Genomic DNA, 11,446 nt, shown 5'->3' on the forward strand with positions numbered 1-11,446 from the left:
AAATGTATATAAATGTATATATACTATCTTCTCTGGAGAGAGTGAAACCAAGTTGCTCCTTGGAGGCAAGGATTTTGAAGCCCCATCTCATATATTTTTGGCCCTGTTGCCAGGAGGGATCAGTCCTTGGAGAAGGACATTATTCTTGGAAGGGTGGAGGGACAGTGCAGGAGAGGCAGATTCCAGATGAGATGGATTGACACAGTAACTGGGGTAACAGTGGTTGTTGTGTCAAAGGCAATGAGATTGGTTCAGGATAGGGCAGGGTTCAGAGCTATTGTGCATAGGATTGCTATGAGTCACAGTTGACTCGTTGGCACATAACAACAAACAATGTATTGTGTTGTTGCTAGTTGTCATTGAGCCAAGTACAACTCATAGTAACCCTCTGAGCAACAGATCTGAACCTTTCCTAGTCTATGCATCCTCATAATCTCTGACACACTTGAACCCATTGCTGCAGTCACTGTGTCAGTCCATCCAGTTGAGGGTCTTCACCCCATTCCCTTCTTTCCATGGCAAGTGATGGAAAAGACCATGGCCTGAATCGTGTGCACCTAACCTCAGTCTTCAAACGAACATTACTCCTCTATGTTTTGGAGAGGTCCCTGATAGCGGCCTTTCTCAGTGTAGAACATCTCCTGATCTTCTGCCTGCTCATTTCAAATGTGTTGAGTATGCATCCAAATAAGATTAAATCATTGACAATTTCAATCTTTTCTCCATCTGCCATGATGTTGCTTATTGGTTTACTGGTAAGGATTTTTGTATGTTGAGAAACAATCTATATTGAAGTCTTTGATCTTCTGAAGCAAGTGTTTGTGTATATATGTGTCGTTGTTGATTGCCTTTGAGTTGAGCACGACTCATAGTGACCTTATAAACAAAAGGTCTGAAGCCTTTCTATAACTATCGACATTTATCTAAGTTCATAGAGTTTCCAGAGGCATGTTGTTTAGGAAGTGCATGCCACTCCAGTTTCCAAAGAGAGTTAGTGGATACAAGCAGTGAATGTGCTCAGTTGCTGGTTTTGTGTTTGAGTGTCTTTGAGTGCTCTTGAAGAAATCCCTGTGTGTCCACTTCTGAATGATCACAGACATGGAAATCCTGTGGCACATAGTCCTACACTAATGCACATGGAGTTGCCATGTGATGCCATCTATACAATGGCTTATACAGAAAACAAAAACACCTTGTTGAATGTTTTGGTTTAATTATACAAATTTACAAATATGTGTGTGTATATATATGTCTCTACAGATTTTAATAAAGTTGAGTAGAAATGCTTTAAAGTGTGGTTAATTAACTCCTGATAATTATCTCATATCCTTTATTTCTGAGGGGGAACTCCTGCGGCCTAGTGGTAAAGGAGCTGTGCTCCCAATGAAAAGATACATGCTTCCAATCCACCAGCTGCTCTGTGGGAGAAAGATGGACAATCACCTCTTGTGCAATTTATTACCTCTGAAAACCCACTGGAAAGCCAGCTACAAGTTGGTTGTAACTTGTTGCGGGAACAACATATTTCTAATGTGCCTGCCCTTTTCCCTTTATTTCATGAGTTGCAATAGAGGATACATTAGACCCAATTTCTTTAATTGTCCCCAAACATGTAGTTGGTTTGGGAACAATGTAGGATAGTCCCCAACACACAACACAGAGAGAGGGTCCTGTATCTGGTTGTAATTTGGAAGTGATCCCATTAACTTTAACATACTCCTTGCTACTGGGTCATGCAAAACTTCCAGAAAGCCAAATGTTATCTCAACATAAGAACTTAGTGGATAGTGTTCAAAAGTTGTGAGTGGGTTATGATTCTGACAAATTAGTTTCTAATTCTTTGGCTCCAAGCTCTGCCCATATTGCATGCAGAGGAGGCCCTTACCAGGACACTTGGAGAGTTTTGTAGCTGAAACTGATTTAATTTAAAACAAATGGATCCATGTGATTATCTCAACCACAAATACGTAACACAATGTGTAATATATTTAAAAGGCAAGAGGAAATTTAGTAATGGAATTTCAAAACTGCTTGAAAGAAAGGGACTTTGGAGGGAGAGAAAGGCAGAAGTGGCTTGGTGACGCCAGTTTGATTATTTTCAAATACCACAGCTGGACTTGAATCTGTACAATAGAAGCAATGCATTGAGTTAGAAATGGCATCAGCCGGAATCTAAAGGCTGCCTTACCATGTGGAAGAATAAATGACAAGACCTTGAATACTCAAAGAACTGTAAAACTCATTTACTCTGCACATACTTATTTTCTATAGGAAGATGTCCTAATTTCCATACTCTAGAAATATGTAGATGGAAATATCTTTGTTGTGATCACATAATTAATTTAATTTCTATTTCTGGCTATTCCAGCAGTGATATATATGTTGTAGACCTGATCCTCTGATAGTAATAACAATAATAGATAACACTTATCGAACTTTTACTATATTCCAAGTAGGACTTTATGTCTTAAGCATTACCTCATTTTAACAACCCTGTGAGATCAATGCCATTATCACTTTGTGCTTGATGATGAGGAAACCAGATGAGAGAAGTTAGGTCGATTGTCTACCCAACAGGTACCAGTTCACAATCTTAACCATTTTATGACATTGTCCTTCAGAGAAGACTGAACATCTTGTGACAAATATCTCCTGTAATAGCAGAGCTCTTAAAATTCAGCCGACTTTGAGGGAATACACAAAATTGAATCTCTCAGTCATAACAATGAATTATTCTAAATAAGGTGTGACAACAGGTTTTTAAAGCACACATTTTAAAGTGCAAGCTTTAATATGTTTGTTATCTTGGAGTTCAACTCAAAACTCAATTAATTGCTCTTAAGTCCAAACCAACTAATAACTGATCCTCCAGTGAGTTTTCAGAGGCAGTAAATGGCCTAGAAGGAGATCGTACATCTTCCTTCATCAGAGCAGATGGTGGATTTGAACCGCCTGTTTTTGGGTTAACAGTGCAACTTCTTACCCACTAGGCCACCAGAGCTCCCTATCCTGAAATTTTGTGTAAAATATATTTGAGATATTGAGAAAAGGTCAGCAAGGTCTTCACGCAGAAAAGGCATGTTTATGAGGTGTATTAGATGAGTTGCAGTTTACCATGCCTCTGGGAAAGAACATTTAAAATATTGAGTGACTATAACTTTCAAAAAGAAGCTTTAATGGCCTAGTGGGTAAGAGGTTGCACTGCCGACACAGAAGACAGGCAATTCAAATGCACAAGCTACTGGGATGGAGAAAATGGGCGATCTCCTCCTGTATGAGAGTCCACGGAAGAGTCAGCTATAAGTTGGTTCTGACATAATGGTACAAACCAACAATAACAACATAACTTGCAAAAATGTAAACTGACATTTAAATAATGATACTAAGGAGTGTCATTTTTCCTTGAAGCACTACTGAGGACACACTAGATCTATCTCCTTTTTAATTTGGGCTGTGCCTCTTAGGATCTTTATGTCATGAATAAGTTAAATCTCTCAAGGTCAATGTCCTGACCTATGAGGTGGTAGTGGTTGTTTTGTACTATCAAGTCAGAACTGACTCATAGCTGACCCTCCAGTGGGTTGTCAGAGACAGTAAATCACACAGGAGGAGACTGCTTTTTTTTCTACCTTGGAGCGGCGGTTGGATTCGAACCACATGCCTTTGGTTTGGCAGTGCAACTCCTTATCCACTAAGCCTCCAGAGCTCTCTATCTATAGGGTAGATATATCAATACCTGCCTCTTAGAATTACTATGGAAATCAATAGCATAAGAACTCAGATAAATGATGCATGCAAAGTACTTAGCAAATGCTGGCTGTTTTTATTATGGTCTATAATTAGACTTTGTGAACTAGGACATCATTTGACCATCATCCTAGAGATGTTGGCTCTATTTTACGAGAATGTCCCTGACCGTATGGCTGAGGGGCAGATACAGGTCTTGCTCTGCTAGGAGATACATGACTTCCACAAGCATGTGGGCTCTCAACTGGCCAGAGCGTGGTGCTGAATTTTCCCAAAAGTCCCTGGTTTATGCTTGTCATCTTGCATGTGTGTGTGTGCATTTCTAGAACAAACTTGTCATCACAGAAGAGGTCCCAGATGGCTTTCCCAGGGACTTTTGATCTTGGCAGTCTTTGATTTGAATGTTCCCCAGAGATTGAAAAAGAAATTTCCTGTTGCATCTTTAACCATGGCTGTGCAAAAAAAATGAAGTAAATGATTTGCCCAAGAAACCCATCCTGTTTGCCTACGGATGGACTCAGGTTAAGAAGGGCAACCTTAAAAAAAAAAAAAAAAAGAAGGGCAACCTTATATATGATGTTGTTGACTGAATCAGGGCCCCTTGGCCCTGGGAGATTTGTAGACTCCTCTTAAGGGCCCTGGACGAGGCTAACCAGGTATAGTCAAGCTGTGGTCAGCTGTACTAACTATCACTAATTGCAGGATCTTGCCTGGGAAATGGCTGCTTGATTTTGTCCTTGCTACAGTCAACTGTCTTGATCCTCACGTAGTTTTATTAGCTTCACCCACAGGCTTTAATGGATTTGTGATGGTAGTCTAGGCGCAGCAAATACAGAGCTTCTGGAACACAAGCAGTCAACCACAGTAAAACAAGGCTTAGTACAACAGGCCTCCTGGGCAGGCTTCCTGCAGAGACTAGAAGCCAAAAGAAAGATGATCAGCTCTGCACCGTGGGCCCTTGGCCATGGGAGAGGAAGTGGGACTGAGCCTGAAGACCTGAAGTACAACCCAGAACCTGTGCTTGGCAGTCAGAGAACCTGAGGTCAAAGCGGCAGATGCTACACCACACGATGTGACACAGCACCCTCCTCACCTCATTTAGGACCTGAAATCCTTGCGTTAGTTCATCTTGTCTCAGTATTTTGAAATCACTCTGCAAAAGTCACATTGTTTATAATGTTCAAAGAGTTAAGTCCAGATTCACACTGGGAAGAAAATGCCTTTGAATTGAGCCAAAGCCTCTTCCCTTCGTGGCTGTGTTTGGACATAACCCTAGTGCCATCTAAGGCACTAATAGCAAAGGACTTGGGGTCCTTCCTGCTCCTGCATCTTTTGTTGTAGGTCTGATTTTTTAAAAAATGAGAATCCATGAACCGCATCATCACAGCCACGTTGCTGTCTGAGGAGGGGTGGGGGTGGGGAGCGTGCAGCATTCCAAATGCTCGCCTTTGTGGACTTTATGTGGATGGGGCCCTGGGGACTGGTGAGAGGGACTGAAAACAATCCTGGCACGGAATCGCTCTGTGGCTGAGGTGAAATGTAGATCTAGTTTTAGGGAGGTGGAAGGGAACTAGAGAAAGGCCAGAGGAAGAGTAGGGGACGCCCTGAGTGTGGCTGGGGAGAGACTGACCTTTGACCTCCCCAATATTCAGCCCTTAGCAGCTCCTCTCTGCCGAGCACTTCCACTTCCATCTTGGCAGCACAAACACCCCCCAAGCCCTTGGAAATTCCTCGAAGTGTAAAGACAAAGTCAGCTCTGGGATGTTGGCAGGATTCAGCATGTTACTAAAAATGGGCCTTTGTGGATGGAGACTTAACAGTTTTAAGTGAAAAAGAAGAGAATAATACAATTTATGTAATTATCAATGACTCGCGTTCTGAAAGAGTTCATTACCAAAGATTGAAATAGGGTCACAAGAAGGCAGCTTCCCAGTGAGAGAGAAGCTATCTCTCCGTAGCCCCTACTCCTCCCTCCCATCTCAGCCAAGAGTGCCACTGGGGACCTGGCCAGGAAACGATTTGTGGGGTTTGGATTTACAAACTCCGTAACAAGTTGTCTTTATGCCACAACCCACCTTCACAGCCACTCTTGGCTCCCTGTCTCCTTGCTAACTTTGGGTTCTGTGCCAAACACTAAATAAAGAGATGGGGACAGGGAACAGCATTCCTGACCTGCAGAAACCTAAGACTGAGGTCTGTGCTCCTGGGCCATGGGTCTGCTCCTGCCCCCTGGCTGATACCTCTCTGGATCAGCCCACGAGGGGGGCTTACGTCTGCTTTGAGCTGAGGGGCGCAGAGCAGGGAGTGGTTTTTGGTGACAGGATCCCTTATTCATGGCCATTCTGCCTTCAGCCAAAACTGTATTTCCTGGTACCTCTCTCGGGGTTGCAAAGGAGGAGCAGTTGGATCATTTGATTAGCTTTTTCCCAGAACAGGGAGCCTCCCATCTCTGTTTACTTTCCAGTTTGTGAAGGAGGACACAGAAGAGTGGGGCGCCTTCTGGGGAGGCTTCTGAAATAGAAATGTCTCCAGAATGGGCCCTGATTTTGCTGAAGGTGTCTATTCTTCTACATCTGACGGACACCTGCTGGCCTCTAGTACCGTGCCTTGGTATCGAGAGCTGCTGTAACAGAGATGCCACAAATGAATGGCCTTAACAAAGTATTCACTTACAACTTAGGACGCTTTTGTTATGTGCTGTCAAGTTGACTCATAGCAACCTGATGTGCATAACACCTCTGAATCCTGCTCTGCCATGAGCCAATCATTCTCTTTGACACATCTATCTTATTACCTCAGTTACGGTGTCAATCCATCTCATCCAATATCTTGCTCTACTGTCCTGTCACTCCACTCTTCCAAGCATAATATCCTTCTTTAAGGACTGGTCCCTCCTGGCAACATGCCCAAAGTATGTGAGCCAGAAATCTTTGTGTGACAGAGACAGGCCTCAAAATCCTTGCCTCCAAGGAGCAGCTTGGTTTCACCCTCTCCAAGACAGACCCGTTTGTTCCCTTGGTAGTCTATGGTATGTTCAATACTCTTCTCCAGCACCACAAATCGAAGGCATCAGTTCTTCTTCTCTGATCTTTGGTTATTATCTAGCTCTCTGATGTAAGTAATTGTGAAGACCACAGCCTGGATCAGGCACACATTCGTCTCTAGACTGACATCTCTTCATACTCTGGGGTGGTCCCTCACAGCAGATTTTCCTATTGCAATTCCTTGATTTTTTGACTCCTGGTGCCAAGAGTGTTGATTCTGGAGCCAAACAAATGGAAACTGTTAACAATCTCAATCTCTTCTTTATCTGCCATGGTGCTGTCAATTGGCCCAGTGGTGAGAATCTTTGTTTTCTTGGTGCTGAGCTTCAATTCATATTGAAAACTACAGTCCTTGATCTTATGCAGCAAATGCTTCAGATCTTCCTCAGTTTCAGTGAGCAAGGTTGTGTAATCTTCATAATGCAGGTTATTGATGAGTCTTCCTCCAATCCTGATGCCTCATTCCTCCTCATAAGTTCTGGTCTCTTGAATGATCTCTTCCACATGGAGATTGAAAGATATGGAGACAGGATGCATGCCTGACATACTTCTTTCCTGATTTTGAACCATTCAGTGTCCCCTTGCTCTGCTCTGATGACTACTTCTTGGTTCGAGCATATGGTTTGCATGAGCACAACCAGGTGTTCTGGGATTTCGCAAAACAGATACAGCCCTGGATATGCTTACCAGGTTGTGCCAAGAAATCTGGAGGACAACCACCTAGCCAAGTGACTGGAAGAGATCCAGATTTATTCCCATTCCAGAAAAAGGTGATCTGACAGAGTGTGGAACTTATCAGACAATTATCACCAATATTACATGTAAGTAAAATCCTGCTGAAGATCATCTAAAAACCAGAAATAGAAGCTGGTTTAAGAGAGGTGGTGGCACTAGGGACATTATTGCCAGTATCAGATGGATCTTGGCTGAAAGCACAGAGTATTAGAAGAATGTTTATCTGTGCTTCATTGACTATGCGAAGGCATTTGACTGGATTTTGTTGTTGTTGTTGTTGTGTACCACAGAGTCAGAAATGACCCAGAGTTGACTCCCTGGCGGGTTTTTCAGAGGCAGTTAATCACATGGGAGGAGACTGTCCGTCGTTCTCACATGGAGCGGCTGGTGAGTTTGAACTCTTGCCTTTGGGATTGCAACACAGCTTATTTCCACTAGGCCACCAGAATTCCTGGTGTGGTTTTTAGGAGGCTTGGAATCCAAATTCATGGTGACAAATCTAGGGGTGGGTCCACTCATTCTGTTAGATGTGGAAGAAAATACTCTTTTCCTTCAACATCTGTTGTTGTTTTGTGCTGTTGAGTCAGAACTGACTTTATAGCTACCCCTACAGGGTTTTCAAAGGCAACAAATCTCACTGGCAGTTACCCATCCTTTTCACACGTAGTGGCTGGTGAATTTGAACTGTTGACTTTGGGACTGAAACACAGCTTCTTATTGCTAGGCCACCATTTCAGTGTCCGTAGACCTGACTTTCCATGGAGACCTCCATGTGTTCTGGCCTTCCCTGGTATCAAGGAGTTCATCTTATAGGGATCTAGATCTTGGTGTCGAGGGGAGAGAGTGGTAATGCCAACTCAAAGGTAGGTGGTTCAACTCCATCAGCTGCCTTCATAGGAGAGAAATGGGTAGTCTCCTTGCATGTATGTGGTTTAAAGCCTCTAAAAACCTACCAGAGGGCCAGTTATGAGTTAGCTGTGACTCAATGTCAATCAGTTGAGTTAAAAAGACATGCAACACTCCCAATGAGTATTTCTTGGTGGTGTTAATGGTACCCTCTGATACCTTTCCTCCCCTTCCAGCTCCTCAAACCTTGAAAATATCAAACTCATTGTCATTGAGTCAGAACTGACTTATAACTGATCTTCCAATAGGTTTTCTGGAGGCTCATCATTTTCCTGAAGAGCCAGTGGTAAACTTGAACTTCCAGAAAGGGAGCACAACCCATAGCCTTATCCTTTGATAGGATTAGGGAGTGTTACATTCCACCCTTCATTTTCCTACAACTGTTTAGCTTAACAGATCACAAGGGATCATTCCATAATTTCCACATTGTTGTGTACCCATAGCTGACCCTCCAGTGGGTTTTCAGAGACAGAGATCCTGGTTCTCTTTTGTGACTGCTGCTTTTCTCCTCTGGGTCTAACTGGTGCAAGGATCATGGTCCCTGAAGGAAGTGCTCTGTATTCTATGCTTCCTCTTTGCTAGTGATGAGATTCTCAAAATGTGCCTCTGAATCTGTCCACTTTAGGGGCAAGACTAGCTAATTCCTTTGTGGATAGGCTAACACACCAGATTTGCATTTCTCAACCCACTCAAAAGGCAAAGGCAAAGCCAGTCAATGGATAGGAAAGACATTTTGAACTATAAGTCCTTGAATCACAATCAGAACTGTAATTTGAATTATTTGCAGAACATGAAAAACTATGGGTCAAATCCCTAAAATAGGAGACTCAGAAGAAGCATAGTGAGACCTTTAAGAAAAGTGACACATGAGACTGGATTATTGCAGGACAATGGAGAGCCATACATGGTGAAATCAGGAATCAACTTTGAGCAGAATGCTGACATTTTTTTTTTAGTGGGGCACCTCATTTTGGTTTATCAGTTCTAATCCTGTTATTCAAGTCTTTTCTTGCAACAAAATTCCACAAATTAAAAGACCACAGCCTTCTATATAGGTTGCATATCACCATCAAGAAAACAAAAATCCTCACCACTGGGCCAATAGGCAACATCATGCTGTTGTTGTTATGTACCATTAAGTCAACTGTGACACATAGCAACCCTATAAAACTGGCCTATCTTGTGCCATCCTCATCATCTCCAATATACTTGAGTTCATTGACATATTTCAATAAATAAACGCTGCCCTGGATGTGCTCATTAAATTGTGCCAAAAAATCTAGAGGACAGCCACCTGGCCAACTGACTGGAAGAGAGTGATATTTGTTCCCATCCCAAAGAAGGGTGACCCAACAGAGTGCGGAAATTATCGAACCATATCATTAATATCAAATGCAAGCAAGAATCTTCTGAAAATTATCTAAAAACAACTGGAGCAACAAGTCAACAGAGAACTGCCAGATGTGCAGATTGGGTTTAGAAGAGGATGTGGTGCTAGGGATATTATAGCTAATGTTAGATGGATCTTGACAGAAAGCAGAGAGTACCAGAGGAATGTCTATCTGTGTTTTTTGACTACGCAAAGTGTTTGACTTTGTGGGCCACAACAAACTGTGGCTGACTCTGAGAAGAATGGGAATCCCAGAATATTTGATTGTGCTAATGCAAAACCTATATTCGAACCAAGAGGCAGACATCAGAACAAAGCAAGGAGATACTGCATGGTTTGAAATCGGGAAGGGAATCTGCCAGGGATGACACAATCCTGCTTGCTGAAACTGAGGAGGACCTGAAGTGCTTTCTGCAGAAAGTCAATAACTGCAGCCTTCAATATGGATTGAAGCTCAACATCAGGAAAACAAAGATTCTCACCACTGGGCCAATTGGCAGCATTATTATGGATGGTGAAGAGATTGAGATTGTTAATAGTTTTAGTTTGCTTGGTTCCGCAGTGAACACTCTTGGTAACAGCAGCCAGGAAATAAAGAGACGAATTGCCTTGGGAAAGTCAGCTGTCAGGGACCTCTCCAGAGTACTGAAGAGCAACGATGTGAGGCTGGAGACTAAGGTGCGTCTGATCTGGACCATAGTCTTCACAATTGAATGCTATGTATCAGAGAGCTAGAAAATGACAAGGGATGATAGAAAGAGAATTGATGCCTTTGAGCTGTGGTGCTGGAGAAGAGTGTTGAATATACCATGGACTGCTAGGAGGACAAACAGGTTCGTCTTGGAGAGGGTGAAACTGGGCCACTCTTTGGAGAGAAGGCAGCTTCACCTGACATACTTAGGGCACGTTGCAAGCTCCGGGGACCAATCATTGGAGAGGGACATCATATTTGGGAGAGTGGAGGGACAGCGCAGGAGAGTTAGATACTTTGTGAGATGGATCGATTCAGTGATTGGGGTAGTGGGAACAGGGGTGTTGGAGACAGTGAGGTTGGCACAGAATAGAGCACGGTTTAGAGCTTTTGTACATATGGTTACTATGAGTCGCAAGTGACTCAATGGCACACAAACGATAACAACATTGTTATAGTCACCATGTCAATCTATCTTGTTGAGGATCTTCCTTTCCTATACTACCCTCTGTCTTCCCAAGCCTGATCTCCTTCTCCAAGCACTGGCCTTTCATAACAACACATTCGAAATATGTGAGATGGAGATTCATCTTTACTTCCAAGGAGCATCCTGGTCACACTTTCTCCAAGACAGACTTCTTTGTTTCTTTTGGGAATCCATCAAATATACAGTACTCCAACCTAACATACACCCCCTGCCCCCACCAACTGAAAGGCATCGATTCTTTTCTTGTTATCCTTTGTCATTATCCAATAATCAGATGTGTAACAAGTAATAGAATGGCTTGGATCAGATGTACCTTAATCTTATCTACTTCCCAATATCTATATGCATACAAGGAAGTCCAGTGAATACCACTATCATTCAAATATATGCACCAACAACCAGAGCCAAGGAAGCGGAGATAGAAGATTTTTACCAACTTTTACAAT

The sequence above is a fragment of the Elephantulus edwardii genome, unplaced genomic scaffold (assembly GCF_000299155.1).
Source record: "Elephantulus edwardii isolate Elephantulus edwardi_28Jun2011 unplaced genomic scaffold, EleEdw1.0 scaffold00079, whole genome shotgun sequence".
Lineage (NCBI taxonomy): Eukaryota > Metazoa > Chordata > Mammalia > Macroscelidea > Macroscelididae > Elephantulus > Elephantulus edwardii.